This window comes from Neopelma chrysocephalum, unplaced genomic scaffold (assembly GCF_003984885.1).
Source record: "Neopelma chrysocephalum unplaced genomic scaffold, ASM398488v2 Primary Assembly neopelma1_22, whole genome shotgun sequence".
NCBI lineage: Eukaryota > Metazoa > Chordata > Aves > Passeriformes > Pipridae > Neopelma > Neopelma chrysocephalum.
The window spans coordinates 9,270,796-9,292,381 of NW_020897689.1; the positions used below are offsets into that span (position 1 = coordinate 9,270,796).

Sequence of the window (21,586 nt, forward strand, 5' to 3'; positions counted from 1 at the left end):
TTTCTTCTAGTAATACTCAAAGATGGAGACCCTAAATTTCAATTTGCTAAATTATGTATAGTTACATATATATAATATAGACACATCAATTGAATTTATGTGTCCAAAAGTATTTGATTTTTTCAAAGGATTTCGAATTCTGTTTAATTCTGACTGAATGTAGTACATTGTCAAGAAAGAAGATTCAGATTGTTACTTGAGAATTATGGAATTATGGAAAATAGAAACATTCCATTTACCATGTTGGGTTTTTTTTCATTTTGTTTTATAACAGAACATTTTAAAATCAACTGAAAAAAGCTGCACAAAATGTTCCATCTCTTAGAAATCTTGGACTTTTCCTTTCCCACAGAATTCCAGAATCCTGAAAAAATGACAGAAATTTGGCAAAATGATCATCTTTTAATGATATATTTCAGTTTTGCTAGACATATTCTGACAGAAATACCTTGTTATGAGTTTCTACTAATTGTAAACATATAGAATTAATCCTGCCAGTTGAGTGCTTATATAAAAGACAAGAGAACATAATGTGAGAAGTGTTTCTTGTATGTCTCTGAATCTCCATGACAGATAACCATTTCAACACAGCTGAATACAGCAAGGAATGGTCTGCGCCATTTGCTGTGATATACACAAAGATGCTCATGTCCTCTTCCCACACAGACACACCTGTGGCTGTGTGGAAATGTGTTAGCTGAAATATCAAGGAGCTGCAGTGTCTCCTTAGCTTATTAATCACCTGGGATCATTACTAAACTCATGAGTGTTTCCTATACAGGAGTGCCCTAGCAACTGTAGATATGCTCTTTTTTGGTAGATATGCTCTTCAGAAGGTGATGTCTGTGTAGATTAATTAGATCATTGTTCCAAACCGTTCTTCATATTGCTCTGGAGGCCTGGCTAATAATGGTTCCTTCTTACATTTGTGCTCTATTTTCATGTGAAATGGAATTTCTGTCCTTTCACTAAATGTCAAATATTGTTCATAACAGAAATAATATCTCATGATCTAGGATATTGTGTAATTCTTGGTATGTATGAAGTTATGGTTGTTTATTTGGACATCTCCTTTAAAAATAATGTTGCTGCATAAATTTTTCCACCTTTCCAAATTTTTTGTATTTTTTTGTTTCAAAGGATTGTGATACTCTGTCTTTTTCAAGCGCTTAGAAAGCCATGGTTGATAACATTGTCTTGATTTAAAATTAATAAAACTTTCTGTTAAAAGACACAGTTTTCTTCTGTTTGCCAAGTCTTTGTTAGGCCTGAAATAGCAGATGCCTGTATCAAGCTAAATTTCCTGAGAAGTTTTGAGCAAAGATGATTTGGCATGGGAAGATTAAATTGTATTCTCTGAATTAAAATATTCTGCTAGTTGTGCTGTCACAGCTACAATGGTCTAAAGCAGTGTGTAGATAAGGAGTGCCTGGTAGATAAAGGTAAGATCCTTTGTCTCTGTGTTGTTATGAATGCTCCAATAAAGCCATTTGAAGTCTGGACAGTGCTGTTAGAAATTGTGTCTACCCTGAGCATGTGCCGCTGGACTGAATACGTTATACACTGTAAAACAGCTAAATTTGTTCTTTCCAAGATAGAAACAGCAGAAAGTTTCCTGAACTCAGGAAGCGAAACTCTCCCTTCCCTTAAATTAAGTTGGGGATCCCTGTGTCCAAATCTTCTCTCAGTATCAGTGAGGTCCCAGTGTAGTATTAAGAATGCTATGCTGGTTGAAATGTTGGCACCAAATGTTAAACTGTGTTGGTTGGTTATTGAAGAGCTTACCAGGCTACTTGGAGGAATGATGGTGCTAACTTGGGCATCAATCACTACTGCCTTTACACCTCTTTTATCTTTTTCCCTCACAAATGTTTCCTTTGGCAGCATTACTTACAAAAGGAAGTGTCAAAAAAAAAAAGACAAACAGTACTAACACAGCTACATGCCTTCTGGGCCCTCACCCTTCAGTAGGACTGCTCTTTTATGTCTTCCTCCTTTGCTATCTTCTCATTCAGCCTCAGCTGCTACAACTCACAGAGTGGGACTTCTTCCCCCATCACACATCCGGACACGCAGGACCTGTCTCTACCGTGTTGCTTCCTCCCATGCCATAGGAAAGCCTGGTCATCCTCTACCATGGGAACTTTCCTGCTGTGTCATCTCTATAGTGCATGCAGTGCTGCAAGACAAGCACAAAATCTAGTCCTGGCATTAAGAAACTTTGTGCCACTTGACACAGAGACTGCTGACCATCTCTTTCTATTTTGAAAACTAGTGGAAACAGCAATACCTGAGGAGAATGCAACAGGTGTCCCTGAAACTCAGAAGTATTTCCAGTTAATTACACAGCCAGGGACTGTGGTTCTCATAAAGTTTCTTTGTTTGCACCTTTGTTTGCTCTTATGCTTGCTTAGAAATGCTGCAGCTGCAGAAAGCTTTAAGAAAATCTTTTCACCTTATAAAAACTGGAAATAGCTAACACTGACAGGGTATCTAAAAGGTGGGGTTCTGGTGTAAGGCTTTTTTTAACTGGCTTATTTAAAAGCTAAAGTAATAAACAACATGGAACCTCATTTTTGTATATCCTGTCAGGTTTTCAGGTGTAGTGAAATGAGACCTCAGTGAATACTGCTAAAAGGACATTTAAACATTCATTCAAAGGCTTCAGATGGCTGTGGTAAGATTTTACAGGCTTTGCTAAAACATACAAATGAAAAAGTTAATTGACAGGGAAATAGCAACATTTAAATAAATATTCTGAAGGCTTCTGTAGGGCATGCCTGAAGGCATATTCAGTGGAGTTTACACCAGTTGCCAACAGTAATATTTATATTTGCTTCAGGAAATGCAGGCCATTTTGTGTAATACTGATTTATGCGTTGTATCTGTCAGGGCTATATTCCGATCTGATGTGATCAAAGAATCTCCAGTTGAAACTCTGACACAAGCAAAAGTTATTTATGGAAAGCCAAATGCCAACTCTCTGCAAAACTGCCACTGTGCAGCCTCAGCCCATTCATAGAACTACTGAGGGAGAGCTCTGAGCTCATGGATAGCTAATATCTCTATACACAAATGTATGGATTCAGGTACTTATAAAAATGAGAAATGGAGACCTAGTCTGGTTAGAAATGTATTATTTTATCATCTCCTTGTATGTACCTTAGTAGTCACAAGTAATGAGATTGTATTTATATACTGAGTATCAGAATTTTTTGGTCAGAATTGCGTTGGATGCTCATTTTTCCCTTAAGATATTTAAAAACAACATTCCAATATTTCCTTCTCTATCATGTAAATTTGTATTTTAGAAATTTAGAAACTTTTTTCCACCTGATTACCTTTAGATTATCTAACTCTCTGCAGCCCCTTCAGGAGGTAGTAAAGTGCTTCCTAGAACCTCTTGTTATTTTTCAGCAGTTCACTGCATGATTTTCAGCACAAGTTGGAAGGAACTTAAGTTGCTAAAAAGTCATCATTGAAGGAAGATTAAAAATGTTGGATCTGTGTAACGGTTCTAAGTAAGACACATGAATGCCAGTTTATAATTCTTAACTGAGACCACAGCTTAAACTCCACTACATTTACCTTCAAAATATACTTCAAGAAGTATTTCAGGAAAGAACCAAAGATACAATGTTTCCTTGTAAGTAGTAAGATAAGTGCTCAAGGAAATATTAGGAACATCTCAAAAGTAAATATATCTGTACTGCCATCCCTTTAGAAATATATTGCATGTCTTATAGGATTATTTTTCAAAACAAGTTTCTAATGTTTTGTTTTTTTAATTCAGTACAGACGTACACAGTACTGCTACTAGTCATTTTAGGAATCTTTTATGCCTCTTCATGGATCTTGACTGCAGATGAAAGAGTTCTGTCTCTTTGAGGGTAGTACAAGTAATATAAAAATACAACTGTAACATATTTACAGCTGTTCTTGAATAGCACTAGATGGATTTCTCCGTGTGTGTGTATCCATGCACATTTGAAATATGTCTACATGCATATATTTTGCAAAGAGAAGAAATGAAATTTGGGTACGAAGTGTACCTCTATTCAGTAAATTTAAAGCTGTGACTTGATCTTATAAAATGTTATGGAGATTTATAGATATGGATTTAGAAATATGTCATTATTTGAACAGAATAGCAAGAATTTGAGTGGAAGTTTAAACTATGAGATATTCATTCAGCTGCATTCAAAATGAGACAGATCAATTTTATAGATTTTTGCTGCATTTTGCCAGCAAGGACAATATGTTTAGCCTAGTTAGTTTTATTTTACTGCAAATTCCTGGCAGATTTCACTTTCAGGGTCTCATCAGCTAAAGCTAGGCTAAAGACAGTGGGATCATATGTATATTAATAGTACAGTTTTTAAAAACACAGGGACATAATCTGGATTTTACAAGCTTGTTTTTCTTACTATTTTTCTGGTACTAATAACAGATCTGAAACATCTATTTTAGGTTAAAAAAATAACAAATCTGAAATATCATCAAGAGGGTACTATGTGTGTGTGCATATCTGCATGTGTTGAAAAGAGATTCTTGAATGGGAAAAGTTTGCTAATGTATGTTATCTATTTTTCCCCCAATTGTCTTTCTCCTCTTCAATATGCCATGTTATCTGGCTCTGACAGGACAGTAGCTCTCTGCAGATTATGCACAAACCACACTTTTGATTATTTTTTTTCCTAAACAAAGAACCTCACTTTGATTACCCAGCCCAGGTCTGTGTGCTCATCCAACTAAAATAATATTTCCTAGGAGCATTAATTGTACTTCTTCTTCAAATTAGCTGGATCAGCCATAGGGAGAGTGGAAGGAATAACCTTATATCTAAGGTTTTTATTTGCCTCTTTCTGGTCTTTCTAATTAGTGGGGGAAAAAATGGATGGCACTAATTTCATCAGCAGCTCTCCCTTACTTGGCTTCATTTTTATTTTGTCTGGCATGAAGCAATGAAGTCTGTGTGAGTTATTACTGTCTCATGTCTCAGTACACAATTAATTTTTTTCCCATCCCAAACTGCCAAGGCCCGGCTTTCATCCAATCTTTACAAAAAGGCTACTGTGTGAGGGGGTGGTTTTCATTCTTTTTCCGATCATGAAGGCAGTAGTCTAAAATTTTCTTATTTTAAGATCTCTCCTTCTGAAGAAGAGGAAAAAAAATCTTGAATTTTTAAGTTCTAAAGTCACATTGTCCTGTAGGTAGAGGTGACTTTTTCTAGAAGGGTCAGGGTATTACATAGCTATTTCCTAACTGAGTTTTACCACTGGTGTTAATTTCCTATCCTGCATATTCTTCTTTGGTTGGTTTATAAAAAGTTAAGTTTAAGTTATAAAATGTTAGTTACCTCTTGGAATCTTTATATTATATTTCAAGTTTTGACATCTAATTAACTCATTAACTGCTCTTGAAGTTGCTATTTTTAAAAATCTGAGCTTTAAATATAATGACCCTTAACTTTATAAAACTATCTATGACTGATTTACCCCCAGATTTCTTTTGTCATCACAAGAAAATGACTAGTTTACTTTGAAAAGTCTCAACTGATACCTTGTGTTTTAAGACCCCATAGTCCTCTGGAGTTAACATAAGAAATTACTCATTAAAATAATGGAGTTCAAGATCTCTTTCAGATTGAGGCTTTTATAATGGAGGCTTCACAGAATAAATCCTTTAGAAAAAGAAGAAAAGTGTATATTTTACACAGACTTTATCGTAACTCCAGTATTCAGGTCCTGAATGATGGAGATTATCCACTTGGCCTGTGAATGGGTCTTCTGCTTTTTGTTCCTTTTATTTCCTTCCATATGTTTACTATTCCTATGGAAACCAACACTGTGGTATGCACTGCTTAGACTTCCTTTTTAGCTGATATTTCTCAGAATGTATAAGAACACTGAGGCAGCCTATTGGGAAGAAAAAGATGGAAAGAGAAGAGCATGGAATACCTGAAATTGCTTAGAAGCGTAACAACAAGCCCTCCTAACTTGCTAAAAATCAAATCAGTTATGATAACCAGTTGGTAGGACTTGGTTCTGTGCCTAGAGTTGTAACACCAGGAATAATCATCCAGCCCTTAACTAATTCTGGAGCCAGATGATACATGTCTATACCTTCAGCAGTAAATTTTCACAACTGCTTGAATAATCAGAATATGCTTAGGCTATCGCATCTTTGACCATGTTAATTGACTAGATTTCCATTAAGGTTCTTTCTACACACTAAGTAGTTGCCTGCCTATCTATGGACAAGATCTGAAGACTATTTCAGTGGCACAGATTGAATATGAACAGAAGAAGAGAAAAAAATTGCAAATCGTGACCACATGGACTAGGAAAAGTTTGAGAGATACACTAAGTCCTCCTGAAAACTAGTTTCAATCTTCTGTATTCCTATATTGTTAACAACACCCAAGAGTCACAGTTCATCTTCCATTCCTCTCTAAAGCCCCTCAAACAACTACTATGAACTCTTCCTCTTTGCCATCCTAGACCATGCTGGAACAGATCCGAATTTTCCCCTTCACTTATGAGAAGTTTTAAGCCTCCACACATTGCTTAGTGAATGGAAAAACAGTTAAATATAGACTTGCACTGGGATACACAAAGGACTGAAAGAACACATAATTCCCCAATTTATGAAATTTAACTCAGGTGAAGATGCAAAGATTTTAGGCAGAGTGTAATAAGCAGGTTGCCTCAAGCACCAACCTTATAATGAGCAGCAAGTTTGAGCAGGTGACCTCCTGAGTTCCCTTCCAACATGAAATACTGTCGGATTCAGTGACCCTTCAGGGCTCCAGCTCCAGAAGAAGACTGAGGATTACAAACCCCAACCTTTGCTATAACCAGAAAAAGCCTATGTCTTCAAGAAAGCAACACATTTACAATGCAATCTTTCTTCCTTAATATTATCTGCTTAAGGAGCTTACTGTTCTGAGTACTGGGGTTTGTAGTTCTCATTCCTAAAAGACCAATCTGCCAAGCACAGTTTAGACTGCTTAGTTACGTTTCATTAGGTGGTGAAACAGCTGTACATCACTTCTGTTTGGTTACATTGCTGCTCCAGATGATGGAGTGGTGTAGCTTGTTAAAGGCTGTTAAATCATACAAATGCTAATCCTTCCAGCATTTTTTAACTTGGGCATGTAATTCTTGTTTTCCAGAAATGCATATATTGCACAAATGCTAGCACTGACCTATTCATTGCCACATTTTTGGTTTCCATTTCTGTAAAATATATCTAACAATTAATAAAATATATCAAGACAAGAAAAGTAAAGAATTACCTCAGCTTAAGAACTGAAAAAAATACATAAAACAACAAGTTATTAAATGGTCAATCTCTAGTGCTCTATTGAAGATAGCAATAGAATGTTTCAGCAGTACAGAACAGAGCTATCTACTGACTGTTATTTCAAATAAATGAGATAGATATATTTACCAGTTTGTGTTAAATTGGAGGGAGCTGTGAGAAGCTCCATGAAGAAGTGATCATATTAAAATAATACAGATGAGTACATTTATAGAAACAGACTCACTATCAAAGACGGCAATACTCTTTCTGTTTTCCATGTTGAAAATAGGATGAATATATTACTTTGGATATAAATAGATATTTGACATAGCAAAAATTTCTAACAGATCCATTGTTGCACAGCTGGCCTACACGTCTGCAGTTTGCAAATCACCATATTTGATCATCACCTCAAGGTCAATATGAAAATATTGCATTGTTTTGATCTGCAGATTTTAAGGGCTTCCTGGCATGCCACAAATGTGACATAGATGTCATTCATGAAGATGATACTGTTACCTGCCTAGAGGTACAGCAGCTGCTTTAACAGCATAGTGTCTTTGTTTTTCAGCTGATGTTAAGAAAAGGTAAGGCTAGAGGCTGCAGAATGACATGTCAACTTGTAGTGTGAGATAGCGCCCAAGGTGCTTCCTTTCATTCAATTTAGAATTCAACAACTTGTAAACTTGCTGGTATTTTGTCCCTCACTACTAGCTCTTTGTTATGATTGGTGAGTAATGATTTGCCTGAGTGAAACAGCTGTGTTAATCTGAAAACAGAAGAGGAATAAACATGGAAAAATTGCTTAAATATGATCTAAACAAACAGACAAGTTGGCATTGTCTGTGCTTTTTCTATCTTGCTGACAGATTTAGATGTGAAACAACAATTTAAAAAAAACCAGGCTGCTTGAAAAGAACTTTTCAGAGTAAATATTCTCAGGTATTTATGTAATCACCTACCAAGCTTGTGAGAAGGACAATTAACCTTGGCAGTATTTCTAACGTAGTAGTAATATAATTAATGTACTTACTGTATCAGCTGGTAAATTAGGGACAGAATTTTGTTTTTTGTCATCCTTTAGTGCTGGTAGTTGGATTTCTATTGTAAAATGTCATATATCAAGCCTTCTCAGCAGCAGAAACAAAACTGACTTTTTCCCTAATGGGTAGGATAGGGCCTGTGGCAAAAGAAATTGTATAGATAGGACAGACAATCAGGTGAAAAATCAGCCTTGCTGCTTACAGCAGTTGGAGATGTTGATGAGCACTGGTGACTGCTGGTACCAGAGGAAGCCTGCCCCACCTCCTAGAAACAGCTGCTGTACGACCATGGCTGTTTGCTCTTATAGCAGTAGCAGCATCTGGGTTAGATTTTCAGAGTTTGGGCTGTGCAAAGCAAGTGACTTGTTATCCCTGGCAATGTGCTCTCATACTTCTGAGTGTGTTTTGAGCTGACTTTCATGACCAGAGTGGTCAAACATCATATTGATAGCACACACATGCAAACTGGTATTTCAGGAATAAAGTAGTTGGTGTCACAGAATTGAGAAAATATGTCCCATCTCAAAATGTCTGCCTTTCTATATTCTTTTTTCCCCCTTTCACAGTAACATCAGCATGGTAGGAGTGAAAATCCCTACACAGGGAGAACAATTTTTGTGCTGTGGAAATGTTATTATAGGAGGCAAATTACAACAGGACTCAATCAGCTTCAAGCTGAACTTAAACAGATTTGGAAATAAGATGCAACTTTTCAAATGAGAGCAGCTGACAATCAGAACAGATTTCCAAGGAATGTTGTAAATTTGTCACCTGGCATCTTTAAATCAAGATTGGCTGTCTTTCTAAAATAAGCGCTCTGCTTCAACCACCAAGCTATTGAGCTCTGGTCTGTTGTAGGGAAAAATAATTATCTTCAATGTGGAAGTAACTAGCAAAAATGTTCTGACTTTTGCTGGACAGTTCAGACTAGTAATTTCTTGTGAGTGACATGATTATAGCAGTCTTTTCCAGGACTATGAATAATATTCTGCGGAAAATGCATGTAGCTGACCTACTACACACTAGAAGGCATACATGTCCACGGAGGTCCAGAGTCAGTTCTTTGCACCTTTGGGAAACCTAGCATGATGACTTATGCAGTAAACCTGAGGTGTCTGTCAGGATGCTGCAGAAGACACAGCCCTCCAATGCATTGCAGGTGGTAGGAGGAATTTTCTTCATTTTATTCTGTGGTCACCACACAGGTTTCTTCCTGTTCTAAAGTAATATCTCCTAAGAGGCTAGACATCTTTCATAAAGACCCTTTCCAGGCAGCAAAACTAATTTATTTCTGCTATTTATTATGCTGTTCAGCAGCTGAAATATACTAGCCACAAAATTTTTTGTCTGTTGCCTTTTTCTGTGAAAAGATGGAGTAATGCTACACTCAGTTTGCTAGATAAACCACCAGTTTAGCAGTTTGCACCAGTTATAGCTACTAGTCTTCTGCATCATTCAGAGCCACTATCATAATGCAAACTGAACTTCTTTAGCTATTTGGGCTTTGTTTTGTCACAGTTGTACAGCAATGATTTCAGGGCTGGGGACAGAGAAAGTATTGAGGTTGCTGATCAGGCATTTATGGATTATTTCTTACATCTTTACTTAGCATGCACCCAACAGTAGTTTCTTGTTATTTTCTTTACTGATCTGTACTGCAAACAAGGAGCTCAGATAAGCAATCTATGTAAGAGGTGAGTGGCCATTTGAGAAAACAGGTTATAGGCTTAGCAGTCCTGAAAACAAGGCATCTTAGCCTTGTGTGACACTATGGATTCATCAAAATGCAGCAATTTATTGTTATTTGATTTTATACATTCAGTCAAATGATTGAAGAATTTTATTTCTAGTGCAATAGATTCTTGAGTTTTCTAGATTAGAATAGGAAAAAACCTGCTGACGCTACTGGATTATTACTCAAAAAAAAAATCATTATTGAATCCATGCAGACTCTTTCGAAGACACCCTAAACTTTGGTGCAATATATGTCATTTTTCATTCTGGCCAAAGGTAGCTGGCACTAACTGGAGACCTTCGAGTTCAGCTCATTGGTTAGCAATTTTTAATTACTAGCAAATGCTTTTTCTTAAAAGGAAAAACAGCTCAAACTTTTCAGAATTCTAATTTTTCTAATGCCTAACTTTTCCTCTGAGGATCAGCTGGAATGCATTTGTTTTTTTTTTTGAAATACAGATAAAGTACTCCCAAGCATCTGATTTAAATTCACCAAATAAATTATTTCTTTTAATAATAATAATTTTACTTTTTATTTTATATAAAAATAAAAAAAAATCACATAAAAATGTGGGACAAACAGTCAGTCTGAGGATAGGAAATTATTTATCTGCATGACTCCATTTAGCAGTAGAAAGAGGTTAATTCTTAACTGTGCATTTCTGTGAGGCATTTGTTATTCTTGCAATTAAACACTTACAATAAGCACTATATGTCTTCACTGAATCTTAATTTAATGCTCATATTTGATGACACGTCAGACCTCATCAATTTTACACCTTTTTTCCCTTGGAATAAGTTTTCATTTACCAATTTCAATCCAATTACTCTTGCTCTCCCATTTCATTAGGCCTTGTAAATGTGATCCCACAGTACCGCTGTTAACGACTGCTAGCAAGACCTCATAAATATATTTTATAATTGATGGATGTTACATAACAAATGAATGCCTTAAAAATCATGCTGAAAGGCATTAGAACACCAGTCCTGTTGGAGGAAGAAGTGAAAACCTCTCTCTCCACATCTGGAAATAAATTCAGTTCGACAGTGTTTCGCTTGCTATTAAAAGTTCTCCGTTTGCTTGTTATGCTTGATAAGTTATTAGAGATGACAGCTGGCATTTGAATGAAATTTACAGTCAATTACATATTCTGAACTCAAGCAGAATTCAGAATTGTGCTGATGGAGACTGAAAGTTAGCCTAAAAAAATCCCCAGAAAATATAAAATTTAGAAATTTTATGTAATATTACAAATTTGTACATTGAAACCCTGCAGAGGTCAAAATGAATGATGATTTACATGCATGCTAGTATTTAGAAAGTTCAGGTGTAATAGGAATACAGCTTCCTTGAGAATTACCCCAGTTCAGTTTTCCACTCAGTTGCTATACGTATGCCACTGGAGGGTGGCTTCTGTGATATTTGTGAGTACATATTTTCAGGTTTGACTGAGCGGATTTGCAGCAACCAGTCAGCTTGGAAACAGCTCAAAGAGAGGATTAATATAAATACATAGAATCATATAGTGGTTTGGGTTGGAAGGGATCTTAAAGATCATCTCATTCCAACCCTCCTTCCATGGACAGGGATGTCACATCCTAGATTAGTTTGCTCAAGCCCCATCCAATTCTGTCCTTGAACACTTTCCAGGATGGGGTATCCACAGCTTCTCTGAGAAACCTGTTCCAGTGCCCCACTACTCTCTGAGTAAAGAATTTCATCGTAATGTGTAGTCTGAATCTGTCTTCTTTCAGTTTAAAATCATTGTCCCTTGTTCTCTCTATCAAAAGTCTCTCTCCCTCTTTTTTTATAAGCCCCCTTCAAGTACTGGAAGGCCACAATGAGGTCTCCCCAGAACAGCACTGCATGTAGTGTCGGATACTTTCACCCCCTGGGATGGAAGAGGTTACTTATGTATATAATGTTTAATTAACTGTCTAATTTTGAAAAATCCTCAGCCACACTTTCTATGTCTGCAATGAAGTTGTAAATTTGGGTCCCAACATGAGTGAGCCTGGACATGCAACCATAGAGGTGAGATTACACTTCTGACTCATGTTCAAACCAACACCCTCCAGGATCCCCTATCTGCTTCTGCAAATCTGCTTTTAATCTAGTTGTACCCAGCCTGTGCTGGTGCATGGGGTTATTCCTTGCCAGACACAGCATTTGGCATTTCCCGTTGCTGAATTTCTTGAGGTTCATCTATATGACTGTCCTGGTCATTGATGAAGGTATCAGAGAGCATGAGGATAAACGGAATATGAAGATGAAGAGTGCTATATCAGTCCCTGAAGGATGGCATTCACAACCAGCCCAACTGAGTTTGTTAGCATTGACCATATCTCTCTTTGCCCAAGTGTCTTGCCAGTTTTTAGCCACGTTATAGTTAACCTATACAATCCATCTCTCCTCAATTCAGCTACAAGGCTGCTGTCAGAGACAGCATTGAAGGTTTTACTGAAGTCCAGGTGACAGTCTGCTTTCTCCACATTCACAAAGACAGACGTTTCGTAGTAGAAAATGGCCTAGTTGGTCAGGTGTAATTTTTTTGGTTAATCCTTGATGGCTATTCCCAGTCACCTTGCATTTCATATACTTAGAAATGGCTTCCAGAAGGATGTACTCTATCATTTTGTCAGGTGCTGAGTTTAGGATGAAAAGCATCCTCCTTACTGTTCGATTTTTTTTAATGAGAGCATTTGGCTCTTTCCAGTAAGCAGAAGCACACTGGAATTGCTACAAGGTTATCAAATGTCTCTCAATGACTTAAGCCAGTTGACATTCTTGAATTCCTCCTGGTGTGCCTTGATGGACTTGCACAACCAACTTACTTAAGTAGCCCTTATCTTCCTCTGCTTTTGGTAATATCTGCCTCCCTTAAACTCTTCTGTAATGTATGGAGATCAGGAAGGTTTGTGAGCAATGCAGACTAAAGCAAAGAAGGTGTTGGTACCTAAGCCTTTTCTATGTCCTTCGACACAAGACGGCCTGTTTCAATAAGATGTGGAGTCATGTTTTCTTGAATCTTGATTGTACTACCAACATATCTATAGAAACTCTTCTTGTTCCTGCTTCACATCTCACACCACTTTTACCCCCAGACAAGTTTTAACCTTCTTAATTCTATCTCTGCTTTCTGCATGCCTCCTCAGTTGCCTCTTCCTGCCTCCATCTCTTGAACATTTCCTTTAGCAGTTGAACTCTGGTTGCTCAGCCAACCCTCCTCCTGGCCTGCATGTGCATATTCATGCCTACTCAGGTCTGGGTGGATGATTCCTGTCCTTTGAGGATTATGTCCTTGAAGACTGACTAGCTTTCCATGACTCCTTTGTCTTCTACAGGAATCTCCCTACTAGTTCCCTGAACAATCCAAATTCTGAGGTCCGGGGCTGTTTTTGACTGATTGGCTTGCTTAGTTCTCTCTGGATCTTAAACTCTACCATCTCCTTGTCAATGCTGCATCTCTATCTAGTTCTACCTTAATCATGAGTAGCAGGTCCACAAAAACACCCTCCCTAGTCCAGCATCTGTATCAAAAAATTTTATCTGATCATCTCCAGAAATCTCCTGGATTCCTTCTAGGTGCTGGGAGATAGGACCTGTGATCATGAGACTTGTCCACCTTCTTTTCTGGGCCCCTGGCCTACAGCTTCACAACCTGTTCCCAACCACAGGACAAAAGCCACTTCTTTGTATAGACAGAAAATGGCCCTTCTTCTCACCTTTGCCTGTCTTTCCTCAACAGCCTGTGAGTCCTAGACTTCTCTAGGACTGAATGACAGCATTCTTCATTATATTTTTGTGCACATTCTCTCTGTTTTTTTACCAAAAAAATCTTGATTTGAACCATCATTTAATGTTTGTTTAAAATAAATTCAGAATAGATTTTTCATTTTTATTCCTATTTATCTGTCACACACATCATTTGGATAGTAGGATGTAAGCACAGGGGCTTGTGTCTTGTCTGGCAGAAATGTTGCAATTGCGCAGAGTGCACCAAATTCACCTCTGATAAATTTTCATGACATTCAGCAACTATGTCACTCAAGGCCTCTGTGGCAAACCTGTTGCAGTCAATCCGTAGAGTTGCTACAGATATTCCATCTTTGCAGAAGGTTTGTCTCTGTATGTTCCCTTGATTTATTTTCACCCTGCACAAAAAATCTCCAATACATCATTTTGTACATAAAGCTGGCTATTACAAGAGATGAGATTATGAAGAATAATTACTAACAGAAGTGAGCTGCTTAACAATCATTAAAGCAGCTCAATGAAAATGGTTGTTAATCTTCCCCCGAGAAAAGTGAACTATATTTAAAGTCCACTTTTTCCCCCTTCCAGTTTTCCTCCTTTCCTTTTCTTTCTGTACTCCTTCTCAGCACCAAAGTTGATACTTGAAGATTTGTCCAGTGGTGTTGCTTCAGGCTTTAGCTGTCAAGCAAGTTTAAGGGATTATGTGTCAATGACAGGAGCAATACTGTTTCCAAAGGTCTGATAAATCAGAGCAGCTGTCCTGTGCCAGGGAGTGCAGTGCGCTCCTGCGTGCAGACAGCGAGACCTAACACACCTGCACACTAAGAAAGGGGTGGCTCTAAGTCCTTGGGCTGCTCTAATGATATCAAATAGACCATTTACTACCGACTGAACATTCTGTGATTGTTTCTGATGAATAATTACTACTAGAACAAGCCAGGGTCTTTCATGGAAATGAGTTTCCTGCCTGTCATGTGAATAGACAAAGCCATAGCATAACTTTCTCAACCCCTGACATAAACTAGACTTACTGTTAATGTTGAAACAAATATTTTTATTCACTTCTGCACAAGTAAATCATACGGATTAGTCAAAGGCTCTGTTAAAAAAAAAGAGGTTTACCATGCCTTTTGGCATAATTTTTTTTTTTTATTTTTCTTGCTTTCAACTGTAATTTACCCTAAAAACAAACAAATGATCTTTAACTTTTTTTAAAACGATTCCCATGATTTTGGACCATTGCAAAATAATAGTTTTGAGAAAGAATTTAATTTTTATGCCTCAGCAGCGGAAAGTTTTTTTAGAACTGAAAAAAAAAATCCCAAACTTTGTGCTTTTCAATCTCAGTGTCCTACAGATTTGCAAAGTGCTTGAATCTTTGCAGCCAATATTTAATTCTAGAAAGTAAATTTATATAGACATGTGAAAGTGGAATTTAAGGTAATAATTTTAAAGTTTGGTTTGTTTTAAATCATTCATCTTGTTTAAGATATACACTATTATTGGAATCAAAGAAAACGACATATCAAAGTAACATGAGGAAAAAGTCCTATTATCCTGGATAGTCGTGAAGAAAATAAAAAAGTTGTTCTTTTCTGAAAATAATATTGTGCTGGATTTTGAAAGCTTCCAGAATGTTAAGTATTGTAAAGCAATAGAGACTTTCCTAATAATGTCTACTATACAATATTTGAATTAAGACTTTGACAGGATTTATACATGGATATGTCACATGAATCTGTGCATCTGTGATCTTAACCATAGCTAATGCATTTGCCTATCTGCGCAGTATTGTGGGAATATTGTAGACAGGAAATTGGAGTATTATAATTTCTGCTAAAAGTGGCTTGGGAATATTTTTTAAGAGACATTATGAAGAAGTACATCTAAAAAGACATCTGTTATAGCATCCCACAAGGTCTGTGAATCTGTACCGTAGTAAACTGTATCAAGTTATCTCCTCTACATAGACAATCAGTACACCTGAGAGCCGGCCTTTCCTGACAGGGCCATTTCATCTGATAGAGTATCAAATGGCTTGTTGATTATTCTGACTTCAAAGGCCAACGGTGCTGATATCTTCAAGGTGGTCTGTAATGCCTGAGTGATGAGGCCACCTGTCAATGTGACTGCAAAATTAAAGAGAATCTGTTGGGAAATGGAGGGTAAACTTCCTCTCCCTCAGATTAGCCTGATTAGCCTTGAACAATTTAACTTGTACAAATCAGTTTTGTAGCTATGGGAAAATTATTTATCAATGGCTACTTTTTTCTTGGGATGGGAGGTGGGGTGAACCATTTATGGTGAGTAGTTCTGTAAAATGTGCTCACCTACTTCAGAACCAAATTTTTACTTGCTGAGTTACAAAATAAAGAGAAGTCCTCTTAATTTCTATCAATATTTGAAATGGTGAATTTATTTAGAATGGTAAAAATAACGATTCCTCTTTGCTAGTTTTAATGAAAATGCTCTTTTGAGGATAGCAGAATGTCAAGAACTAGGGAAAGCAAAGGTGTCATTTATGGAATAATAGTCTCTTAGCCAACAACAACATATTTTAATCTTTATGATAGGAAGAGGAACAACGTTTTACATTCAAGGAGGAAGATAAAAGGGGAGATAGGCTGGTCTTCTCTCTTCTCATTAAAATAGGGAAGAAGAAGCTGTTAAAAACCTCTAAATCATCTATTAAAATGGGTATTATGAGCTGCAATATGGGGCGTGTTTCTGGGGGTTTTTTGTCTGCCATTATAAGTAAAGCAGAAGGCTGCAGGAGGAATCCCAGTGTTAGTGTATTGATATAACTTGCTGATGTTTAGGATGTCCTATAGCCTGCTCACTGCTGTTCTTCTCCCAAGAAGCCAGTGGCCATCCCTATCACAATCAGGAGTGAACCCATCCCACGGCTGAAATTGAGACATATCTATCACCTGACAGGTACCACTCCAGGCACTTGTTTGGAGTGCAGATTCACGTCAGGTCATTCATTGAGGCTGCCTAAATATTTTTTTAATGACAATCATGTGCTAGAAAGGGGGACTATCATTTTAGGCCTTCAAGTGTTCCCTCTTCAGTTTACCATTTCAGGAAGTTCAGACAGATCTGCTGTTAAGTCTTAATAACTATGATCACAGAAAGAGTGTGCAGCCACTCAGGGCAATCTTTGCCCATGTAAATATTTAGCTCCATATGTAGGAGCTGATTTTGACAAGCCATCCATCAGAAATGGGGGGGGGCAGAACAGAGAAGAATGGTGTTGCCACAAGAATAAATGCACAAATTGGTCTTTAATATATTTTGGCTGAAATGGTGTAGTATTATTTAAAAGTGTTGCTTAGTTTCTGACAGGTGTTATATGGCATGATTGCCTAGAGCAGCAGCCCAGCCCAGACCTATCCATTCATCCCACCCTGGAGACATACAGTGTATACCCAAGGGTGTGGTGGGAGTGAGAGGGTCTCACCATAAAGTGGTCTCAATTCTGCACTGGCAGTCAGTATAATGTCTCATTTGCTGCTCCTGTGCAGATCAAGTGTATCCTGGCAGTTGTCTGTCACTGACCTTTCGAGCCAAAGTCCTTCCTTAAGATGACACCATCCTCTGGATTTCAATGAGCCAAGAGGCTCATTGGATTTCAATGTGCATTTCAATGAGCCTCAAGGCTCCTTTCAGCCTGTATTGGGTTTGCGTGGGAAGGTTTTGATAGCAGAGGGAACTACAGGTGTGGCTGTAGACTGCCATAGACTTCTCCCGTGTCTGATGAAGCCAATGCCAGCCAGCTCCAAGACGAGAGCTGCTGCTGGTCGAAGCCAAGCCTGTCAGCAATGGTGGCAGTGCGTCTGGGATAACAGATTTAAGAAGGGGGAAAAGTTGCTGTGCAACAGAAACTACAGTTGGAGAGGAGTGAAAAATACATGAGAGAAACAGCTCTGCACAAAACAAAGTGAAAGAAGGAGCAGGAGAAGGTGCTCCAGACAGCAGAGGAGATACTCCCCTGCAGTCATCATGAAGACCACGGTGAGGCAGCTGTCCCCCTGCAGCCCACAGAGGTCCATGGTGGAGCAGATATCCATCTCCAGCTTGTGAAGGACCCCACTGCAGAGTGGGTGATGCATGAACGAGGCTATGACTTATCAGGCCTTCCTCCTCTATCTGCATATGATATTTGCGGGAACTTAATTATCAAAAGAGTACTGTTCATTTGCCAGGCTTGGCTGAAATCAGGCAGCTGTTGCAGAAGCTACTCTGCAAAGGAGAAAGACAGAAATATAGATCTAAACATGCATTCACACAGAGACACTGTAATTGCATAAGACTGATTCCAATGGGAAAGGAGCCTAAAATGATTCAAGATTTTTCTTTTACAGTACTAAAAAACAAATCTAGAGAGGGAAGGATTGAAACAAACCCAGCAATAATTTGACGTAGCTGCTGACATAGAAAGTCACAGGAGCAAAAAGAAGAGACATATTCTTTTTTGACTTTTGCTATTCACTTTCTTATGAGCAAGGCACCAATGCCCATAGTAGTTGGCACATGCTAATAACTGTAATGGGACACTGTGCCCTCCTCACCTTGAAAACTGAACCCCTTCTCACAGAAATTTTGCTGCTTTCTGTCTTAGCCACAAAGCAGCGAGAGAATTGGTGTCACTTGGTCACACATGGATGGTGTGTTGCTGTTTGTGGTTCTTCTGCAAAGTTCATGAATTAGTTAAATTAATTTTCCCTCTGTAAATGGAACTGTAAAAAAGGTTGTCAGAATGTGGCACCTAGCAGCCAAAGCAGGAGTAAGTCCTCCAGCTGTCATCTGTAAGAGACAGAGCTTCTGCTGCTCTGGCACACAAAATAGGCACATGCAAGGCCAAAACTGCAAAAGTGTGCGGACAATAAGTTGTGGGATACTGATAATTCAGTAATGGCACCAAAACAGCTGATTTTTTGCTTCCAGCAGTGGGCAGAGAAATGCATAGGGTTTCTGCTTAACACTGTATAGCATAATTCCCAGAGGAGGTGACCTTCCCATATGAATTAAAGCTACTGGAAATAACTTCCTACAGACAATCTCAAACCACATGCAGCTGGTCCGAGGCACTTTGTGTATTTGATATTGAACATACCTAATATAAGTTTAGGTTTTAGATTTGCACTTCTGGTATGGAAAATCAATTTATTTTGTCTTTTTTCATTAGTCTTGGGATATTATTTTCATTATTGAACTTTTTCCTTTCAGGAAGCTATCAGGAAAATATAAAGGGCTTACAGATATCATTTTGATTCCTCCTGCATGTTGTCACTCTTTTTTCAGCAATGGCTGCAAGCTTTTGCTGTCTAAATAGCATCTAGATTAACTAAATAAAAGTAAAAATTAGTTTTAATCTGTGTTGAATAACCCACAGCATGAAAGGATGCATTTCCTAGGTCATGAGAAAGTTAATTGCTATTATGTGAATGTTGGCCTTACTTCCTGAAGCTCTGTTGTCTTCCAAAATGTCATCTCATGCTGAAAACTGCCTTTAAATGTCACTTTTCCTGCAAGGAGAAAAAAAGCCTGTCTTTTCTGTTTTTGTCCTTGTGGCTCAAGAAACATTTTTCACATATGTCTATTTTTCTTTCTGATTTTACTAAGAAACTTTTAAAAATAACATTCTAAAATAGGGAATTGATTTTGTTATTTGCATAAATAACATATTAAGCTCACTATTCTTTATCTGTTCCCCTTTAATTATTTTTCATTCTTTACATTTTGGAAAGACTACATTGCTTTCAAGATATTGTTATTTTTAATTCTGATGTCCTACTTCCTTTTACTTTCCAAACAAAATAGTCGTAGCATATTTAATCTTTCCGCATATTGAGGTCTCTCCAGTTCCCATGACTTTAATTATTTTTGTTACTTTTTCCTTGGATATAATCTGCATATTAGGCTTAAACTCTAAAAAATCAGTCATTGCCTCACTAACCTCTGCTCAGTTTCCAGTCCTTCTGCAGATGCTTTCTCACACTTCATTAGGCCAAATCTGGATCCAAAAACTTCAGAGAAAGATTCTCCAAGCAGAGCTTCTCTTCTTATCCTATTAATCTTTTTTAGTGCAGCTGAGCAACATACTCCATCCTCATGTACCTACTTTTCCAATCCACTCAGTTCCCTTCTTTATCTCTGCATTCCACTCTTTACTCAGCAATGTACAGGCAGTGCTACTATTTTTAGCTTATGAATACATCATTTAACATTTGCTCACATTGAAACTCATCGACTATTTCTTCAGCCATTCCCTTAATGTGTTTAAATATTGCAGATAAAATCTATACCACTTAAAGTATTAATGTTACTTGAGATTTTGCTTTCATCAGCAAAGTTTGTCAGTGTGTAGCAAGATCATTAGGATCAACTGCTAACACCTCTTCCCTGACTTAATTACAGAAGTAATAGGCTCAGAAATATATTGACTAATAGTTAACAAGAGATATCTGATGTAAATGAAAGAATAATTAGTTCTATCAAGAAAAAGAAATGCATCTGAAATTTATTATAGCCACAGAGACAAGATTAACATACTTCCAATTCTATCTAGCTTTAGAATTACATCCCACAAAATTTCCCAAAAGGTTAGTGACACACTATCAGAAGTAAATCTGGTTTGTTGGTTGACCAAGGGGATTAAAGTTGTATCCAGCTGTACATAAATAAGGAGGCTCAGGAAGTGGGAAATTTCAAGTAAAGGATGGGGTGCGTGTGTACAAAGAGAAATATCTACATGTACACAAAGTAATGTCTTTTTTTTCCATCCTAGAACATTGCTGACTGAGGAGACTCTTTGATTTTTTTGGTGTAAAGCAGTTTCTTGCAGAGAGTACACACAAATACAGCTCTCTTCTGACAGCTTTACATATGTACATCTTTCTTTCCATCCCTTATAAGTAGATGCAGTATGTCACGAAGGAGATGCAATGTTTAATCCTTCGTGCTTGCTCCAGGACACTTGCTCCCAGATGTGTTCCAGCTCTCTGAGCCAGGTGCTTGATTTTCAGAGGAGACACAGACACCTGTGGACAGGAATGAAGATTATCATCCTTCTGAGCAGGAAATAAATTTAAGAAAACATTCGGGAGCATTTTAAATCTCACCATCTTCCTAAATAATGTGCCTTCTACTTGGGATCCTAGTACAATATCTTTTCCAAAGGTGAGACCTCACTTATTTTTATAGTCAGACTGAGAAATATAATAGTTATCTTGAAAAATGAGCTGATGAAAAAAGTTGGATAGACACAGCTCATAATTAATATTCTAGTTACTGAAGCCATCATACAAGGTGTGAGTGGTCCAGATGTTCAGATTCACCCTCTTTGGCTGTCTCTCATTGAATGTCTCCCTGAAGTGTTCCCTGAACCCAGAGGCTATTTTGGACCTCACTTCTCCTGTTTCGTGTGTCGACTGCATAGGAAATACTTTCTGATGGTGCCAAAACAAACTCCTAAGACAGAGTGCATATTCAGCTAAGAGGAGTGGAAATCATCTCAATACCAGAGCTTTTGTAAAGAGATTTAACATAAAATGCAGAAATAATCCCCAAATAGTTGCAAGAGAAGGTGGACCTAGAACCAGGGCTTCCCTGCTATGCACACTCTGAATGACCTAGCCACTAATCTGTGAGATCATAGAGATCTTTTTGCCTCTAAGACGGCAGGTATCTTTGCCTCTTACATTTTAATGGCAAAGAGGAACAGCATTTATGCTGAATT

The 21,586-nt window shown here is 37.7% G+C and overlaps 2 long non-coding RNA genes across 2 annotated transcripts in view; one reads left to right on the top strand and one right to left on the bottom strand.

Annotated features, from left to right (window-relative positions):
• The window catches only part of LOC113969377, a 28,470-nt gene extending 20,745 nt beyond the window's left edge, over positions 1-7,725 (top strand). Inside the window, exon 4 of the long non-coding RNA XR_003534891.1 lies at positions 7,656-7,725. This is a non-coding gene — a long non-coding RNA (uncharacterized LOC113969377). The remainder of the gene's footprint in view (positions 1-7,655) is intronic.
• LOC113969048 lies at positions 225-19,926 on the bottom strand. Its single transcript, XR_003534785.1, has 3 exons — positions 19,805-19,926; positions 19,306-19,373; positions 225-364 (listed from the first exon to the last, which is right to left on the bottom strand). It is a non-coding gene; the product is annotated as an uncharacterized LOC113969048 (long non-coding RNA).
• Positions 19,927-21,586: the final 1,660 nt, after the last annotated feature.